Source organism: Lepidochelys olivacea, assembly GCF_965140295.1.
Source record: "Lepidochelys olivacea isolate rLepOli2 genome assembly, chromosome: 21".
Lineage (NCBI taxonomy): Eukaryota > Metazoa > Chordata > Testudines > Cheloniidae > Lepidochelys > Lepidochelys olivacea.
In genome coordinates this window covers 19,018,547-19,037,198 of record NC_140431.1, presented here as the reverse complement: position 1 = coordinate 19,037,198, position 18,652 = coordinate 19,018,547, and positions in this window count along the sequence as shown.

Genomic DNA, 18,652 nt, shown 5'->3' with positions numbered 1-18,652 from the left:
GAGTGGGAGTTCTGTTGGAGGAGAAGGTATTTGTGTTTTTGTATTGGTAGTATCTGTATGTGTAGAGGCTTGGAGGGGCTAGGTGCTGCGAGAGAAGCTGAGCCTTGATTAGGGGGCGGGGCTTCACTGACTAGGGGTCCTATAAAGGTAGCAGGCAGTCAGGCAGCGGCACAGGAGCTAGCAAACAGAGCTGTAAAGAGGGGAGTTTGAGTGGGAGTTCTTTTGGAGGAGAAGGTATTTGTGTGTGTTTGGTTTTGTATTGGTAGTATCTGTGTGTGTAGAGGCTTGGAGGGGCTTTGTGCTGGGAGAGAAGCTGAGCCCTGATTAGGGGGCGGGGCTTCACTGACTAGGGGTCCTATAAAGGTAGCAGACAGTCAGGCAGCGGGTAAGACAGCTGCAGCGGCACAGGAGCTCGCAAACAGAGCTGTGAACAGGGGAGTTTGAGTGGGAGTTCTGTTGGAGGAGAAGGTATTTGTGTGTGTTTGGTTTTGTATTGGTAGTATCTGTATGTGAAGGGGCTTTGTGCTGGGAGAGAAGCTGGGCCCTGATTAGGGGGCGGGGCTTCACTGGTTAGGGGTCCTAGAGTGGGAGCAGCCAGTCAGGCAGCGGCACAGACAGCTGCAGTGGCACAGGAGCTAGCAAACAGAGCTGTAAAGAGGGGAGTTTGAGTGGGAGTTCTTTTGGAGGAGAAGGTATTTGTGTGTGTTTTTGTATTTGTAGTATCTGTATATGTAGAGGCTTGGAGGGGCTTTGTGCTGGGAGAGAAGCTGAGCCCTGATTAGGGGGCGGGGCTTCATTGACTAGGGGTCCTATAAAGGTATCAGCCAGTCAGGCAGCGGCACAGGAGCTAGCAAACAGAGCTGTAAACAGGGCAGTTTGAGTGGGAGTTCTGTTGGAGGAGAAGGTATTTGTGTGTGTTTTTGTATTGGTATTATCTGTATGTGTAGAGGCTTGGAGGGGCTTTGTGATGGGAGAGAAGCTGGGCCCTGATTAGGGGGCGGGGCTTCACTGATTAGGGGTCCTAGAAAGGGAGCACCCAGTCAGGCAGCGGCACAGACAGCTGCAGTGGCACAGGCGCTACCAAAAAGAGCTGTAAACAGGGGAGTTTGAGTGGGAGTTCTGTTGGAGGAGAAGGTATTTGTGTGTGTTTGGTTTTGTATTGGTAGTATCTGTATGTGTAGGGGCTTTGTGCTGGGAGAGAAGCTGAGCCCTGATTAGGGGGCGGGGCTTCACTGACTAGGGGTCCTATAAAGGTAGCAGCCAGTCAGGCAGCGGCACAGGAGCTAGCAAACAGACCTGTAAACAGGGCAGTTTGAGTGGGAGTTCTGTTGGAGGAGAAGGTATTTGTGTGTGTTTTTGTATTGGTAGTATCTGTATGTGTAGAGGCTTGGAGGGGCTTTGTGCTGGGAGAGAAGCTGGGCCCTGATTAGGGGGCGGACCTTCACTGGCTAGGGGTCCTACAAAGGGAGCAGCCAGTCAGGCAGCGGCACAGACAGCTGCAGTGGCACAGGCGCTACCAAAAAGAGCTGTAAACAGGGGAGTTTGAGTGGGAGTTCTGTTGGAGGAGAAGGTATTAGCGTGTGTTTGGTTTTTTATTGGTAGTATCTGTATGTGTACGGGCTTTGTTCTGGGAGATAAGCTGAGCCCTGATCAGGGGGCGGGGCTTCACTGACTAGGGGTCCTATAAAGGTAGGAGACAGTCAGGCAGCGGCACAGGAGCTAGCATACAGAGCTGTAAGCAGGGGAGTTGGAGTGGGAGTTCTTTTGGAGGAGAAGGTATTTGTGTGTTTTTTTGTATTGGTAGTATCTGTATGTGTAGAGGCTTGGAGGGGCTTTGTGCTGGGAGAGAAGCTGAGCCCTGATTAGGGGGCGTGGCTTCACTGACTAGGGGTCCTATAAAGGTAGCAGCCAGTCAGGCAGCGGCACAGGAGCTAGCAAACAGAGCTGTGAACAGGGGAGTTTGAGTTCTGTTGGAGGGGAAGGTATTTCTGTGTGTTTGGTTTTGTATTGTCAGTATCTGTATGTGCAGGGGCTTTGTGCTGGGAGAGAAGCTGAGCCCTGATTAGGGGGCGGGGCTTCACTGACTAGGGCTCCTATAAAGGTAGCAGCCAGTCAGGCAGAGGCACAGGAGCTAGCAAACAGAGCTGTAAACAGGGGAGTTGGAGTGGGAGTTCTGTTGGAGGAGAAGGTATTTGTGTGTGTTTGGTTTTGTATTGGTAGTATCTGTTTGTGTAGGGGCTTTGTGCTGGGAGAGAAGCTGAGCCCTGATTAGGGGGCGGGGCTTCACTGACTAGGGGTGCTATAAAGGTAGCAGCCAGTCAGGCATCGGCACAGACAGCTGCAGCGGCACAGGAGCTAGCAAACAGAGCAGTAAACAGGGGACTTTGAGTGGGAGTTCTGTTGGAGGAGATGGTATTTGTGTGTGTTTGGTTTTGTATGGGTAGTATCTGTATGTGTAGGGGTTTGGCGGGGCTTTGTGCTTGGAGAGAAGCTGAGCCCTGATTAGGGGGCGGGGCTTCCCTGACCAGGGGTCCTATAAAGGTAGCAGCCAGTCAGGCAGCGGCACAGGAGCTAGCAAACAGAGCTGTAAACAGGGGAGTTTGAGTAGGAGTTCTGTTGGAGGAGAAGGTATTTGTGTGTGTTTTTGTATTGGTAGTATCTGTATGTGTAGAGGCTTGGAGGGGCTTTGTGCTGGGAGAGAAGCTGAGCCCTGATTAGGGAGCGGGGCTTCACTGACTAGGGGTCCTGTAAAGGTAGCAGCCAGTCAGGCAGCGGCACAGACAGCTGCAGCGGCAAAGGAGCTAGCAAACAGAGCTGTAAACAGGGGAGTTTGAGTGGGAGTTCTGTTGGAGGAGAAGGTATTTGTGTGTGTTTTTGTATTGGTAGTACCTGTATGTGTAGAGGTTTGAAGGGGCTTTGTGCTGGGAGAGAAGCTGAGCCCTGATTAGGGGGCGGGGCTTCACTGACTAGGGGTCCTATAAAGGTAGCAGCCAGTCAGGCAGCGGCACAGGAGTTAGCAAACAGAGCTGTAAACAGGGGAGTTTGAGTGGGAGTTCTGTTGGAGGAGAAGGTATTTGTGTGTGTTTTTGTATTGGTATTATCTGTATGTGTAGAGGCTTGGAGGGGCTTTGTGATGGGAGAGAAGCTGGGCCCTGATTAGGGGGCGGGGCTTCACTGATTAGGGGTCGTAGAAAGGGAGCAGCCAGTCAGGCAGCGGCACAGACAGCTACAGCGGCACAGGAGCTCGCAAACAGAGCTGTAAGCAGGGGAGTTTGAGTGGGAGTTCTGTTGGAGGAGAAGGTATTTGTGTGTGTTTGGTTTTGTATTGGTAGTATCTGTATGTGTAGAGGCTTGGAGGGGCTTTGTGCTTGGAGAGAAGCTGAGCCCTGATTAGGGGGCGGGCCTTCACTGACTAGGGGTTCTATAAAGGTAGCAGCCAGTCAGGCAGCGGCACAGGAGCTAGCAAACAGAGCTGTAAACAGGGGAGTTTGAGTGAGAGTTCTGTTGGAGGAGAAGGTATTTGTGTGTGTTTTTGTATTGGTAGTATCTGTATGTGTAGAGGCTTGGAGGGGCTAGGTGCTGCGAGAGAAGCTGAGCCCTGATTAGGGGGCGGGGCTTCACTGACTAGGGGTCCTATAAAGGTAGCAGCCAGTCAGGCAGCGGCACAGGAGCTAGCAAACAGAGCTGTAAACAGGGCAGTTTGATTGGGAGTTCTGTTGGAGGAGAAGGTATTCGTGTGTGTTCTGTTTTGTATTGGTAGTATCTGTATGTGTACGGGCTTTGTGCTGGGAGAGAAGCTGAGCCCTGATGAGGCGGCAGGGCTTCACTGACTAGAGGTCCTATAAAGGTAGCAGCCAGTGAGGCAGCGGCACAGGAGCTAGCAAACAGAACTGTAAACAGGGGAGTTTGAGTGGCAGTTCTTTTGGAGGAGAAGGTATTTGTGTGTTTTTTTGTAATGGTAGTATCTGTATGTGTAGAGGCTTGGAGGGGCTTTGTGCTGGGAGAGAAGCTGGGCCCTGATCAGGGGGCGGGGCTTCACTGACTAGGGGTCCTATAAAGGTAGCAGCCAGTCAGACAGCGACACAGGAGCTAGAAAACAGAGCTGTAAGCAGGGGAGTTGGAGTGGGAGTTCTTTTGGAGGAGAAGGTATTTGTGTGTTTTTTTGTATTGGTAGTGTCTGTATGTGTATAGGCTTGGAGGGGCTTTGTGCTGGGAGAGAAGCTGGGCCCTGATCAGGGGGCGGGGCTTCACTGACTAGGGGTCCTATAAAGGTAGCAGCCAGTCAGGCATTGGCACAGACAGCTGCAGCGGCACAGGAGCTAGCAAACAGAGCTGTAAACAGGGGACTTTGAGTGGGAGTTCTGTTGGAGGAGATGGTATTTGTGTGTGTTTGGTTTTGTATTGGTAGTATCTGTATGTGTAGGGGTTTGGCGGGGCTTTGTGCTTGGAGAGAAGCTGAGCCCTGATTAGGGGGCGGGGCTTCACTGACTAGGGGTCCTATAAAGGGAGCAGCCAGTCAGGCAGCGGCACAGACAGCTGAAGCAGCACAGGAGCTAGCAAACAGAGCTGTAAACAGGGGAGTTGGAGTGGGAGTTCTGTTGGAGGAGAAGGTATTTGTGTGTGTTTGGTTTTGTATTGGTAGTATCTGTATATGTAGGGGCTTTGTGCTGGGAGAGAAGCTGAGCCCTGATTGGGGGCGGGGCTTCACTGACTAGGGGTCCTATAAAGGTAGCAGCCAGTCAGGCTGCGGCACAGGAGCAAGAAAACAGAGCTGTAAACAGGGGAGTTTGAGTGGGAGTTCTGCTGGAGGAGAAGGTATTTGTGTGTTTTTTTGTATTGGTAGTATATGTATGTGTAGAGGCTTGGAGGGGCTTTGTGCTGGGAGAGAAGCTGAGCCCTGATTAGGGGGCGGGGCTTGACTGACTAGGGGTCCTATAAAGGTAGCAGCCAGTCAGGCAGCGGCTCAGACAGCTGCAGCGGCACAGGAGCTAGCAAACAGACTTGTAAACAGGGGAGTTTGAGTGGGAGTTCTGTTGGAGGAGAAGGTATTTGTGTGTCTTTGGTTTTGTATTGGTAGTATCTGTATGTGTCGAGCCTTGGAGGGGCTTTGTGCTGGGAGAGAAGCTGAGCCCTGATCAGTGGGCGGGGCTTCACTGACTAGGGGTCCTATAAAGGTAGCAGCCAGTCAGGCAGCGGCAAAGACAGCTGCAGTGGCACAGGAGCTAGCAAACAGAGCTGTGAACAGGGGAGTTGGAGTGGGAGTTCTCTTGGAGGAGATGGTATTTGTGTGTGTTTGGTTTTGTATTGGTAGTATATGTATGTGTAGAGGCTTGGAGGGGCTTTGTGCTGGGAGAGAAGCTGAGCCCTGATTAGGGGGCGGGGCTTGACTGACTAGGGGTCCTATAAAGGTAGCAGCCAGTCAGGCAGCGGCTCAGACACCTGCAGCGGCACAGGAGCTAGCAAACAGAGCTGTAAACAGGGAAGTTTGAGTGGGAGTTCTGTTGGAGGAGAATGTATTTGTGTGTGTTTTTGTATTGGTATTATCTGTATGTGTAGAGGCTTGGAGGGGCTTTGCGCTGGGAGAGAAGCTGGGCCCTGATTAGGGGGCGGGGCTTCACTGACTAGGGGTCCTATAAATGGAGCAGCCAGTCAAGCAGTGGCACAGACAGCTGCAGTGGCACAGGCGCTAGCAAACAGAGCTGTAAACAGGGAAGTTTGAGTGGGAGTTCTGTTGGAAGAGAAGGTATTTGTGTGTTTTTTTGTATTGGTAGTATCTGTATGTGTAGAGGCTTGGAGGGGCTTTGTGCTGGGAGAGAAGCTGAGCCCTGATTGGGGGCGGGGCTTCACTGACAAGGGGTCCTATAAAGGTAGCAGCCAGTCAGACAGCAGCACAGGAGCTTGCAAACAGTGCTGTAAGCAGGGGAGTTTTTGTGGGAGTTCTCTTGGAGGGGAAGGTATTTCTGTGTGTTTGGTTTTGTATTGTCGGTATCTGTATGTGCAGGGGCTTTGTGCTGGGAGAGAAGCTGAGCCCTGATTAGGGGGCGGGGCTTCACTGACTAGGGGTCCTATAAAGGTAGCAGCCAGTCAGGCAGCGGCACAGGAGCTAGCAAACAGAGCTGTAAACAGGGGGTTTGAGTGGGAGTTCTGTTGGAGGAGAAGGTATTTGTGTGTGTTTTTGTATTGGTGGTATCTGTATGTGTAGGCGCTTGGAGGGGCTTTGTGCTGGGAGAGAAGCTGAGCCCTGATTAGGGGGCGGGGCTTCACTGACTAGGGGTCCTATAAAGGTAGCAGCCAGTCAGGCAGCGGCACCGGAGCTAGCAAACAGAGCTGTGAACAGGGGAGTTTGAGTGGGAGTTCTGTTGGAGGAGAAGGTATTTGTGTGTGTTTTTGTATTGGTAGTATCTGTATGTGTAGAGGCTTGGAGGGGCTTTGTGCTGGGAGAGAAGCTGAGCCCTGATCAGGGGGCGGGGCTTCACTGACTAGGGGTCCTATAAAGGTAGGAGCCAGTCAGGCAGCGGCAAAGACAGCTGCAGCGGCACAGGAGCTAGCAAACAGAGCTGTGAACAGGGGAGTTGGAGTGGGAGTTCTGTTGGAGGAGAAGGTATTTGTGTGTGTTTTTGTATTGGTGCTATCTGTATGTGTAGAGGGTTGGAGGGGCTAGGTGCTGGGAGAGAAGCTGAGCCCTGATTAGGGGGCGGGGCTTCACTGACTAGGGGTCCTATAAAGGTAGCAGCCAGTCAGACAGCGACACAGGAGCTAGAAAACAGAGCTGTAAGCAGGGGAGTTTGAGTGGGAGTTCTGTTGGAGGAGAAGGTATTTGTGTGTGTTTGGTTTTGTATTGGTAGTGTATGTATGTTTAGGGGTTTGGCGGGGCTTTGTGCTTGGAGAGAAGCTGAGCCCTGATTAGGGGGCGGGGCTTCACTGACTAGGAGTCCTATAAAGGGAGCAGCCAGTCAGGCAGCGGCACAGACAGCTGAAGCGGCACAGGAGCTAGCAAACAGAGCTGTGAACAGGGGAGTTTGAGTGGGAGTTCTTTTGGAGGAGAAGGTATTTGTGTGTGTTTTTGTATTGGTAGTATCTGTATGTGTAGAGGCTTGGAGGGGCTTTGTGCTGGGAGAGAAGCTGAGCCCTGATCAGGGGGCGGGGCTTCACTGACTAGGGGTCCTATAAAGGTAGGAGCCAGTCAGGCAGCGGCAAAGACAGCTGCAGCGGCACAGGAGCTAGCAAACAGAGCTGTGAACAGGGGAGGGTGAGTGGGAGTTCTGTTGGAGGAGAAGGTATTTGTGTGTGTTTGGTTTTGTATTGGTAGTATATGTATGTGTAGGGGCTTTGTGCTGGGAGAGAAGCTGAGCCCTGATTAGGGGGCGGGGCTTCACTGACTAGGGGTCCTATAAAGGTAGCAGCCAGTCAGGCAGCGGCACAGGAGCTAGCAAACAGAGCTGTAAACAGCGGAGGGTAGTGGGAGTTCTGTTGGAGGACAAGGTATTTGTGTGTTTTTGGTTTTGTACAGGTAGTATCTGTATGTGTAGAGGCTTGGAGGGGCTTTGTGCTGGGAGAGAAGCTGAGCCCTGATTAGAGGGCGGGGCTTCCCTGACTAGGGTCCTATGAATGTAGCAGCCAGTCAGGCAGCGGCACAGGAGCCAGCAAACAGAGCTGTAAACAGGGGAGTTGGAGTGGGAGTTCTGTTGGAGGAGAAGGTATTTGTGTGTGTGTTTGGTTTTGTATTGGTAATATCTGTATGTGTAGGGTCTTTGTGCTGCGAGAGAAGCTGAGCCCTGATTAGGGGGCGGGGCTTCATTGACTAGGGGTCTTATAAAGGTAGCAGCCATTCAGGCAGCGGCACAGGAGCTAGCAAACAGAGCTGTAAACAGATGAGTTTGAGTGGGAGTTCTGTTGGAGGAGAAGGTATTTGTGTGTGTTTGGTTTTGTATTCGTGGTATCTGTATGTGTACAGGCTTTGTGGTGGGAGAGCAGCTGAGCCCTGATTAGGGGGCGGGGCTTCACTGACTAGGGGTCCTAAGAAGGTAGCAGACAGTCAGGCAGCGGCACAGACAGCTGCAGTGGCACAGGAGCTAGCAAACAGAGCTGTAAACAGGGGAGTTTGAGTGGGAGTTCTGTTGGAGGAGAAGGTATTTGTGTGTTTTTGGTTTTGTACAGGTAGTATCTGTATGTGTAGAGGCTTGGAGGGGCTTTGTGCTGGGAGAGAAGCTGAGCCCTGATTAGGGGGCGGGGCTTCATTGACTAGGGGTCTTATAAAGGTAGCAGCCATTCAGGCAGCGGCACAGGAGCTAGCACACAGAGCTCTAAACAGGGGAGGGTGAGTGGGAGTTCTGTTGGAGGAGAAGGTATTTGTGTGTGTTTGGTTTGGTATTGGTGGTATCTGTATGTGTAGGGTCTTTGTGCTGGGAGAGAAGCTGAGCCCTGATTAGGGGCGGGGCTTCACTGACTAGGGGTCCTATAAAGGTAGCAGCCATTCAGGCAGCGGCACAGGAGCTAGCACACAGAGCTGTAAACAGGGGAGGGTGAGTGGGAGTTCTGTTGGAGGAGAAGGTATTTGTGTGTGTTCGGTTTTGTATTGGTGGTATCTGTATGTGTAGGGTCTTTGTGCTGGGAGAGAAGCTGAGCCCTGATTAGGGGCGGGGCTTCACTGACTAGGGGTCCTATAAAGGTAGCAGCCATTCAGGCAGCGGCACAGGAGCTAGCAAACAGAGCTGGAAACAGGGGAGGGTGAGTGGGAGATCTGTTGGAGGAGAAGGTATTTGTGTGTGTTTGGTTTTGTATTGGTAGTATATGTATGTGTAGGGGCTTTGTGCTGGGAGAGAAGCTGAGCCCTGATTACGGGGCGGGGCTTCACTGACTAGGGGTCCTATAAAGGTAGCAGCCAGTCAGGTAGTGGCACAGACAGCTGCAGCGGCACAGGAGCTAGCAAACAGAGCTGTAAACAGGGGAGTTTGAGTGGGAGTTCTGTTGGAGGAGAAGGTATTTCTGTGTGTGTTTGGTTTTGTATTGGTAGTATCTGTATGTGTAGAGGCTTGGAGGGGCTTTGTGCTGGGAGAGAAGCTGAGCCCTGATTAGGGGGCGGGGCTTCACTGACTAGGGGACCTAAGAAGGTAGCAGCCAGTCAGGCAGCGGCACAGACAGCTGCAGTGGCACAGGAGCTAGCAAACAGACCTGTAAACAGGGGAGTTTGAGTGGGAGTTCTGTTGGAGGAGAAGGTATTTGTGTGTGTGTTTGGTTTTGTATTGGTGGTATCTGTATGTGAAGGGGCTTTGTGCTGGGAGAGAAGCTGAGCCCTGATTAGGGGGCGGGGCTTCACTGACGAGGGGTCCTATAAAGGTTGCAGCTAGTCAGGCAGTGGCACAGGCAGCTGTAGCGGCACAGGAGCTAGCAAACAGAGCTGTAAACAGGGGAGTTTCAGTGGGAGTTCTGTTGGAGGAGAAGGTATTTGTGTGTGTTTGGTTTTGTATTGGTGGTATCCGTTTGTGTAGGGGCTTTGTGCTGGGAGAGAAGCTGAGCCCTGATTAGGGGCGGGGCTTCACTGACTAGGGGTCCTATAAAGGTAGCAGCCATTCAGGCAGCGGCACAGGAGCTAGCAAACAGAGCTGTAAACAGGGGAGGGTGAGTGGGAGTTCTGTTGGAGGAGAAGGTATTTGTGTGTGTTTGGTTTTGTATTGGTGGTATCTGTATGTGTAGAGGCTTGGAGGGGCTTTGTGCTGGGAGAGAAGCTGAGCCCTGATTAGGGGCCGGGCTTCACTGACTAGGAGTCCTATGAAGGTAGCAGCCAGTCAGGCAGCAGCACAGACAGCTGCAGCGGCACTGGAGCTAGCAAACAGAGCTGTAAACGGGGGAGTTTGAGTGGGAGTTCTGTTGGAGGAGAAGGTATTTGTGTGTGTGTGTGTTTGGATTTGTATTGGTGGTATCTGTATGTGTAGGGGCTTTGTGCTGGGAGAGAAGCTGAGCCCTGATTAGGGGTCGGGGCTTCATTGAAAACGGGTCCTAAGAAGGTAGCAGACAGTCAGGCAGCGGCACAGACAGCTGCAGCGGCACAGGAGCTAGCAAACAGAGCTGTAAACAGGGGAGTTTGAGTGGGAGTTCTGTTGGAGGAGAAGGTATTTGTGTGTGTGTTTGGTTTTGTATTGGTGGTATCTGTATGTGTAGGGGCTTTGTGCTGGGAGAGAAGCTGAGCCCTGATTAGGGGGTGGGGATTCACTGATTAGGGGTCCTATGAAGGTAGCAGCCAGTCAGACAGCGGCACAGACAGCTGCAGTGGCACAGGAGCTAGCAAACAGAGCTTTAAACAGGGGAGTTTGAGTGGGAGTTCTGTTGGAGGAGAAGGTTTTGTGTGTGTTTGGTTTTGTATTCGTAGTATCTGTATGTGTAGAGTCCTGGCGGGGCTTTGTGCTGGGAGAGAAGCTGAGCCATGATTTTAGGACCCCTAGTCAGTGAAGCCGCGCCTCCTAAGCAGGGCTCAGCTTCTCTCCCAGCACAAAGCCCCTACATATACAGATACCACCAATACAAAACCAAACACACACACAAATACCTTCTCCTCCAACAGAACTCCCACTCAAACTCCCCTGTTTACAGCTCTGTGTGCTAGCTCCTGTGCCGCTGCCTGACTGGCTGCTACCTTCATAGGACCCCTAGTCAGGGAAGCCCCGCCCCCTAATCAGGGCTCAGCTTCTCTCCCAGCACAAAGCCCCTACATATACAGATACCACCAATGCAAAACCAAAGACACAAATTCCTTCTCCTCCACCAGAACTCCCACTCACTCTCCCCTGTTTACAGCTCTGTGTGCTAGCTCCTGTGCCGCTGCAGCTGTCTGTGCTGCTGCCTGACTGGCTGCACCTTTATAGGACCCCTAGTCAGTGAAGCCCCGCCCCCTAATCAGGGCTCAGCTTCTCTCCCAGCACAAAGCCCCTCCACATACGGATACCACCAATACAAACCAAACACACACAAATACCTTCTCCTCCAACAGAACTCCCACTCACCCTCCGCTGTTTACAGCTCTGTTTGCTCGCTCCTGTGCCGCCGCCTGACTGGCTGCTACCTTTATAGGCCCCTAGTCAGTGAAGCCCCGCCCCCTAATCAGGGCTCAGCTTCTCTCCCAGCACAAAGCCCCTCCAAGCCTCTACACTTACAGATACCACCAATACAAAACCAAACACACACACACAAGTACCTTCTCCTCCAGCAGAACTCCCGTTCAAACTCCCCTGTTTACAGCTCTGTTTGCTCGCCCCTGTGCCGCTGCAGCTGTCTGTACCGCTGCCTCACTGGCTGCTACCTTCATAGGACCCCTAGTCAGTGAAGCCCCGCCCCCTAATCAGGGCTCAGCTTCTCTCCCAGCACAAAGCCCCTCCACATACAGATACCACCAATACAAAACCAAACACACACAAACACCTTCTCCTCCAACGGAACTCCCACTCCAAATCCCCTGTTTACACCTCTGTTTGCTAGCTCCTGTGCCGCTGCCTGAATGGCTGCTACCTTTATAGGACCCCTAGTCAGTGAAGCCCCGCCCCCTTTTCAGGGCTCAGCTTCTCTCCCAGCAGAAAGACCCTCCAAGCCTCTACACATACAGATACTACCAATACAAAACCAAACACACACAAACACCTTCTCCTCCAACAGAACTCCCACTCAAACTCCCCTTATTACAGCTCTTTTTGCTAGCTCCTGTGCCGCTGCAGCTGTCTGTGCCGCTGACTGACTGGCTGCCCCCTTTATAGGACCCCTAGTCAGTGAAGCCCCGCCCCCTAATCACGGCTCAGCTTCTCTGCCAGCAAAAAGCCTCTACACATACAGATACCACCAATACAAAACCAAACACACACAAACACCTTCTCCTCCAACAGAACTCCCACTCCAACTCCCCTGTTTACAGCTCTGTTTGCTAGCTCCTGTGCCGCTGCCTGACTGGCTGCTCCCTTTATAGGACCCCTAGTCAGTGAAGCCCCGCCCCCTAATCAGGGCTCAGCTTCTCTCCCAGCACAAAGCCCCTGCACATACAGATACCACCAATATAAAACCAAACACAAACAAATACCTTCTCCTCCAACAGAACTCCCACTCAAGCTCCCCTGTTTACAGCTCTGTTTGCTAGCTCCTGTGCCGCTGCAGCTCTCTGTGCCGCTGCCTGACTGGCTGCTCCCTTTATAGGACCCCTAGTCAGTGAAGCCCCGCCCCCTAATCAGGGCTCAGCTTCTCTCCCAGCACAAAGCCCCTACACCTACAGATACTACCAATACAATACCAAACACACACATATACCTTTTCCTCCAACAGAACTCCCACTCAAGCTCCCCTGTTTACAGCTCTGTTTCCTAGCTCCTGTGCCGCTGACTGACTGGCTGCTCCCTTTATAGGACCCCTAGTCAGAGAAGCCCCGCCCCCTAATCAGGGCTCAGCTTCTCTCCCAGCACAAAGCCCCTACACATACAGATACCACCAAAACAAAACCAAACACACACAAATACCTTGTCCTCCAAGAGAACTCCCACTCACCCTCCGCTGCTTACAGCTCTGTTTGCTAGCTCCTGTGCCGCTGTCTGACTGGTTGCTCCCTTTATAGGACCCCTAGTCAGTGAAGCCCCGCCCCCTAATTAGGGCTCAGCTTCTCTCCCAGCACAAAGCCCTTACACATACAGATACTACCAATACAAAACCAAACACACACAAATACCTTCTCCTCCAACAGAACTCCCACTCAAACTCCCCTTATTACAGCTCTTTTTGCTAGCTCCTGTGCCGCTGCAGCTGTCTGTGCCGCTGAGTGACTGGCTGCCCCCTTTATAGGACCCCTAGTCAGTGAAGCCCCGCCCCCTAATCAGGGCTCAGCTTCTCTGCCAGCAAAAAGCCTCTACACATACAGATACCACCAATACAAAACCAAACACACACAAACACCTTCTCCTCCAACGGAACTCCCACTCCAACTCCCCTGTTTACAGCTCTGTTTGCTAGCTCCTGTGCCGCTGCCTGACTGGCTGCTCCCTTTATAGGACCCCTAGTCAGTGAAGCCCCGCCCCCTAATCAGGGCTCAGCTTCTCTCCCAGCACAAAGCCCCTGCACATACAGATACCACCAATATAAAACCAAACACAAACAAATACCTTCTCCTCTAACAGAACTCCCACTCAAACTCCGCTGTTTACAGCTCTGTTTGCTAGCTCCTGTGCCGCTGCAGCTCTCTGTGCCGCTGCCTGACTGTCTGCTCCCTTGATAGGACCCCTAGTCAGGGAAGCCCCGCCCCCTCATCAGGGCTCAGCTTCTCTCCGAGCACAAAGCCCCCACACATACAGATACTACCAATACAAAACCAAACACACACAAACACCTTCTCCTCCAACGGAACTCCCACTCAAACTCCCCTGTTTACAACTCTGTTTGCTAGCTCCTGTGCCGCTGCAGCAGTCTGTGCTGCTGTCTGACTGGCTGCTCCCTTTATAGGACCCCTAGTCAGTGAAGCCCCACCCCATAATCAGGGCTCAGCTTCTCTCCCAGCACAAAGCCCCTCCGAGCCTCTACACATACAGATACCACCAATACAAAACCAAACACACACACAAATACCTTCTCCTCCAACGGAACTCCCACTCAAACTCCCCTGTTTACAGCTCTGTTTGCTAGCTCCTGTGCCGCTGCAGCTGTCTGTGCCGCTGCCTGACTGGCTGCTCCCTTGATAGGACCCCTAGTCAGGGAAGCAACGCCCCCTCATCAGGGCTCAGCTTCTCTCCGAGCACAAAGCCCCTACACATACAGATACTACCAACACAAAACCAAACACAAACACACAAATACCTTCTCCTCCAACAGAACTCCCACTCAAACTCCCCTGTTTACAGCCCTGTTTGCTAGCTCCTGTGCCGCTGCCTGACTGGCTGCTCCCTTTATAGGACCCCTAGTCAGGGAAGCCCCGCCCCCTAATCAGGGCTCAGCTTCTCTCCCAGCACAAAGCCCCTACACATACAGATACTACCAATAAAAAAAGAAACACACACAAACACCTTCTCCTCCAGCGGAACTCCCACTCAAACTCCCCTGTTTACAGCTCTGTTTGCTAGCTCCTGTGCCGCTGCAGCTGTCTGTGCTGCTGTCTGACTGGCTGCTCCCTTTATAGGACCCCTAGTCAGTGAGGCCCAGCCCCCTAATCAGGGCTCAGCTTCTCTCCCAGCAGAAAGCCCCTCCAAACCTCTACGCATACAGATACCACGAATACAAAACCAAACACACACACAAATACCTTCTCCTCCAACAGAACTCCCACTCCAACTCCCCTGCTTACAGCTCTGTTTCCTAGCTCCTGTGCCGCTCACTGACTGGCTGCTCCCTTTATACGACCCCTAGTCAGGGAAGCCCCGCCTCCTAATCAGGGCTCAGCTTCTCTCCGAGCACAAAGCCCCTACACATACAGATACTACCAATACAAAACCAAACACACACACACAAATACCTTCTCCTCCAACAGAACTCCCATTCAAACTCCCCTGTTTACAGCTCTGTTTGCTAGCTCCTGTGCCGCTGCAGCTGTCTGTGCTGCTGTCTGACTGGCTGCTCCCTTTATAGGACCCCTAGTCAGTGAAGCCCCGCCCCCTAATAAGGGCTCAGCTTCTCTCCCAGCACAAAGCCCCTACACATACAGATACTACCAATACAAAACCAAACACACACAAATACCTTCTCCTGCAACAGAACTCCCACTCAAACTCCCCTGTTTACAGCTCTGTTTGCTAGCTCCTGTGCCGCTGCATCTGTCTGTTCCGCTGCCTGACTGGCTGCTCCCTTTATAGGACCCCTAGTCAGTGAAGCCCCGCCCCCTAATCAGGGCTCAGCTTCTCTCCCAGCAGAAAGACCCTCCACGCCTCTACACATACAGATACTACCAATACAAAACCAAACACACACAAATACCTTCTCCTCCAACAGAACTCCCACTCAAACTCCCCTTATTACAGCTCTTTTTGCTAGCTCCTGTGCCGCTGCAGCTGTCTGTGCCGCTGAGTGACTGTCTGCCCCCTTTATAGGACCCCTAGTCAGTGAAGCCCCGCCCCCTAATCAGGGCTCAGCTTCTCTGCCAGCAAAAAGCCTCTACACATACAGATACCACCAATACAAAACCGAACACACACAAACACCTTCTCCTCCAACGGAACTCCCACTCCAACTCCCCTGTTTACAGCTCTGTTTGCTAGCTCCTGTGCCGCTGCCTGACTGGCTGCTCCCTTTATAGGACCCCTAGTCAGTGAAGCCCCGCCCCCTAATCAGGGCTCAGCTTCTCTCCCAGCACAAAGCCCCTACACATACAGATACTACCAATACAGAACCAAACACACACAAACACCTTCTCCTCCAACAGAACTCCCACTCAAACTCCCCTGTTTACAGCTCTGTTTGCTAGCTCCTGTGCCGCTGCAGCTGTCTGTGCTGCTGTCTGACTGGCTGCTCCCTTTACAGGACCCCTAGTCAGTGAAGCCCCGCCCCCTAATCAGGGCTCAGCTTCTCTCCCAGCACAAAGCCCCTGCACATACAGATACTACCAATACAATACCAAACACACACAAATAGCTTCTCCTCCAACGGAACTCAAACTCCCCTGTTTACAGCTCTGTTTGCTAGCTCCTGTGCCACTGCCTGAATGCCTGCTACCTTCATAGGACCCCTAGTCAGTGAAGCCCCGCCCCCTAATCAGGGATCAGCTTCTCTCCCAGCACAAAGCCCCTACACATACAGATACTACCAATACAAAACCAAACACACACAAATACCTTCTCCTCCAACGGAACTCCCACTCAAACTCCCCTGTTTACAGCTCTGTTTGCTAGCTCCTGTGCCGCTGCAGCTGTCTGTGCTGCTGTCTGACTGGCTCCTCCCTTTATAGGACCCCTAGTCAGTGAGGCCCCGCCCCCTAATCAGGGCTCAGCTTCTGTCCCAGCACAAAGCCCCTGCACATACAGATACTACCAATACAAAACCAAACACACACAAATACCTTCTCCTCCAACAGAACGGCCACTCAAACTCCCCTGTTTACAGCTCTGTTTCCTAGCTCCTGTACCGCTGACTGACTGGCTGCTCCCTTTATAGGACCCCTAGTCAGGGAAGCCCCGCCCCCTAATCAGGGCTCAGCTTCTCTCCCAGCACAAAGCCCCTACACATACAGATACTACCAATACAAAACCAAACACACACAAACACCTTCTCCTCCAACGGAACTCCCACTCCAACTCCCGTGTTTACAGCTCTGTTTGCTAGCTCCTGTGCCGCTGCCTGAATGGCTGCTACCTTTATAGGACCCCTAGTCAGTGAAGCCCCGCCCCCTTTTCAGGGCTCAGCTTCTCTCCCAGCAGAAAGACCCTCCACGCCTCTACACATACAGATACTACCAATACAAAACCAAACACACACAAATACCTTCTCCTCTAACAGAACTCCCACTCAAACTCCGCTGTTTACAGCTCTCTTTGCTAGCTCCTGTGCCGCTGCCTGACTGGCTGCTCCCTTGATAGGACCCCTAGTCAGGGAAGCCGCGCCCCCTCATCAGGGCTCAGCTTCTTTCCGAGCACAAAGCCCCTACACATACAGATACTACCAATACAAAACCAAACACACACAAACACCTTCTCCTCCAACGGAACTCCCACTCCAACTCCCGTGTTTACAGCTCTGTTTGCTAGCTCCTGTGCCGCTGCCTGACTGGCTGCTCCCTTTATAGGACCCCTAGTCAGTGAAGCCCAGCCCCCTAATCAGGGCTCAGCTTCTCTCCCACACAAAGCCCCTGCACATACAGATACTACCAATACAATACCAAACACACACAAATACCTTCTCCTCCAACGGAACTCAAACTCAAACTCCCCTATTTACAGCTCTGTTTGCTAGCTCCTGTGCCACTGCCTGAATGGCTGCTACCTTCATAGGACCCCTAGTCAGTGAAGCCCCGCCCCCTAATCAGGGCTCAGCTTCTCTCCCAGCACGAAGCCCCTGCACATACAGATACCACCAATACAAAACCAAACACAAAGAAATACCTTCTCCTCCAACAGAACTCCCACTCAAACTCCCCTGTTTACAGCTCTGTATGCTAGCTCCTGTGCCGCTGCAGCTGTCTGTGCTGCTGTCTGACTGGCTGCTCCCTTTATAGGACCCCTAGTCAGTGAAGCCCCGCCCCCTAATCAGGGCTCAGCTTCTCTCCCAGCACAAAGCCCCTACACATACAGATACTACCAATACAAAACCAAACACACACACACAAATACCTTCTCCTCCAACAGAACTCCCACTCCAACTGCCCTGTTTACAGCTCTGTTTGCTAGCTCCTGTGCCGCTGCAGCTGTCTGTGCCGCTACCTTTATAGGACCCCTAGGCAGTGAAGCCCCGCCCCCTAATCAGGGCTCAGCTTCTCTCCCACCACAAAGCCCCTACACATACAGACACTACCAATACAAAACCAAACACACAGAAATACCTTCTCCTCCAACAGAACTCCCACTCAAACTCCCCTGTTTACAGCTTTGTTTGCTAGCTCCTGTGCCGCTGCAGCTGTCTGTGCTGCTGCCTGACTGGCTGCTACCTTTATAGGACCCCTAGTCAATGAAGCCCCGCCCCCTAATCAGGGCTCAGATTCTCTCCCAGCACAAAACCTCAACACAGAGATACTACCAATCCAAAACCAAACACACACAAATACCTTCTCCTCCAACAGAACTCCCTCTCAAACTCCCCTGTTTACAGCTCAGTTTGCTAGCTCCTGTGTCGCTGCCTGACTGGCTGCTACCTTTATAGGACCCCTAGTCAGGGAAGCCCCGCCCCCTAATCAGGGCTCAGCTTCTCTCCCAGCAGAAAGCCCCTACACATACAGATACTAACAATACAAAATCAAACACACACAAATACCTTCTCCTCCACCAGAACTCCCTCTCAAACTCCCCTGTTTACAGCACTGTTTGCTAGCTCCTGTGCTGCTGCAGCTGTCTGTGCCGCTGCCTGACTGGTTGCTACCTTTATAGGACCCCTAGCCAGGGAAGCCCCGCCCACTAATCAGGGCTCAGCTTCTCTCCCAGCACAAAGCCCCTCCAAGCCTCTACACAAACAGATACCACCAATACAAAACCAAACACACACACAAATACCTTCTCCTCCAACAGAACTCCCACTCAAACTCCCCTGTTTACAGCTCTGTTTGCGAGCTCCTGTGCCGCTGCCTGACTGGCTGCTCCCTTTATAGGACCCCTAGTCCGTGAAGCCCCGCCCCCTGATCAGGGCTCAGCTTCTCTCCCAGGACAAAGCCCCTACACATACAGATACCACCAATACAAAACCAAACACACACACAAATACCTTCTCCTCAAACAGAACTCCCACTCAAACTCCCCTGTTTACAGCTCTGTTGGCTAGCTCCTGTGCCACTGCAGCTGTCTGTGCCGCTGCCTGACTGGCTGCTACCTTTATAGGACCCCTGGTCAGTGAAGCCCCGCCCCCTAATCAGGGCTCAGCTTCTCTCCCAGCACAAAGCCCCTCCAAGCCTCTTCACATACAGATACCACCAATATAAAACCAAACACACACAGAAATACCTTCTCCTCCAACAGAACTCCCACTCAAACTCCCCTGTTTACAGCTCTGTTTGCTCGCTCCTGTGCCG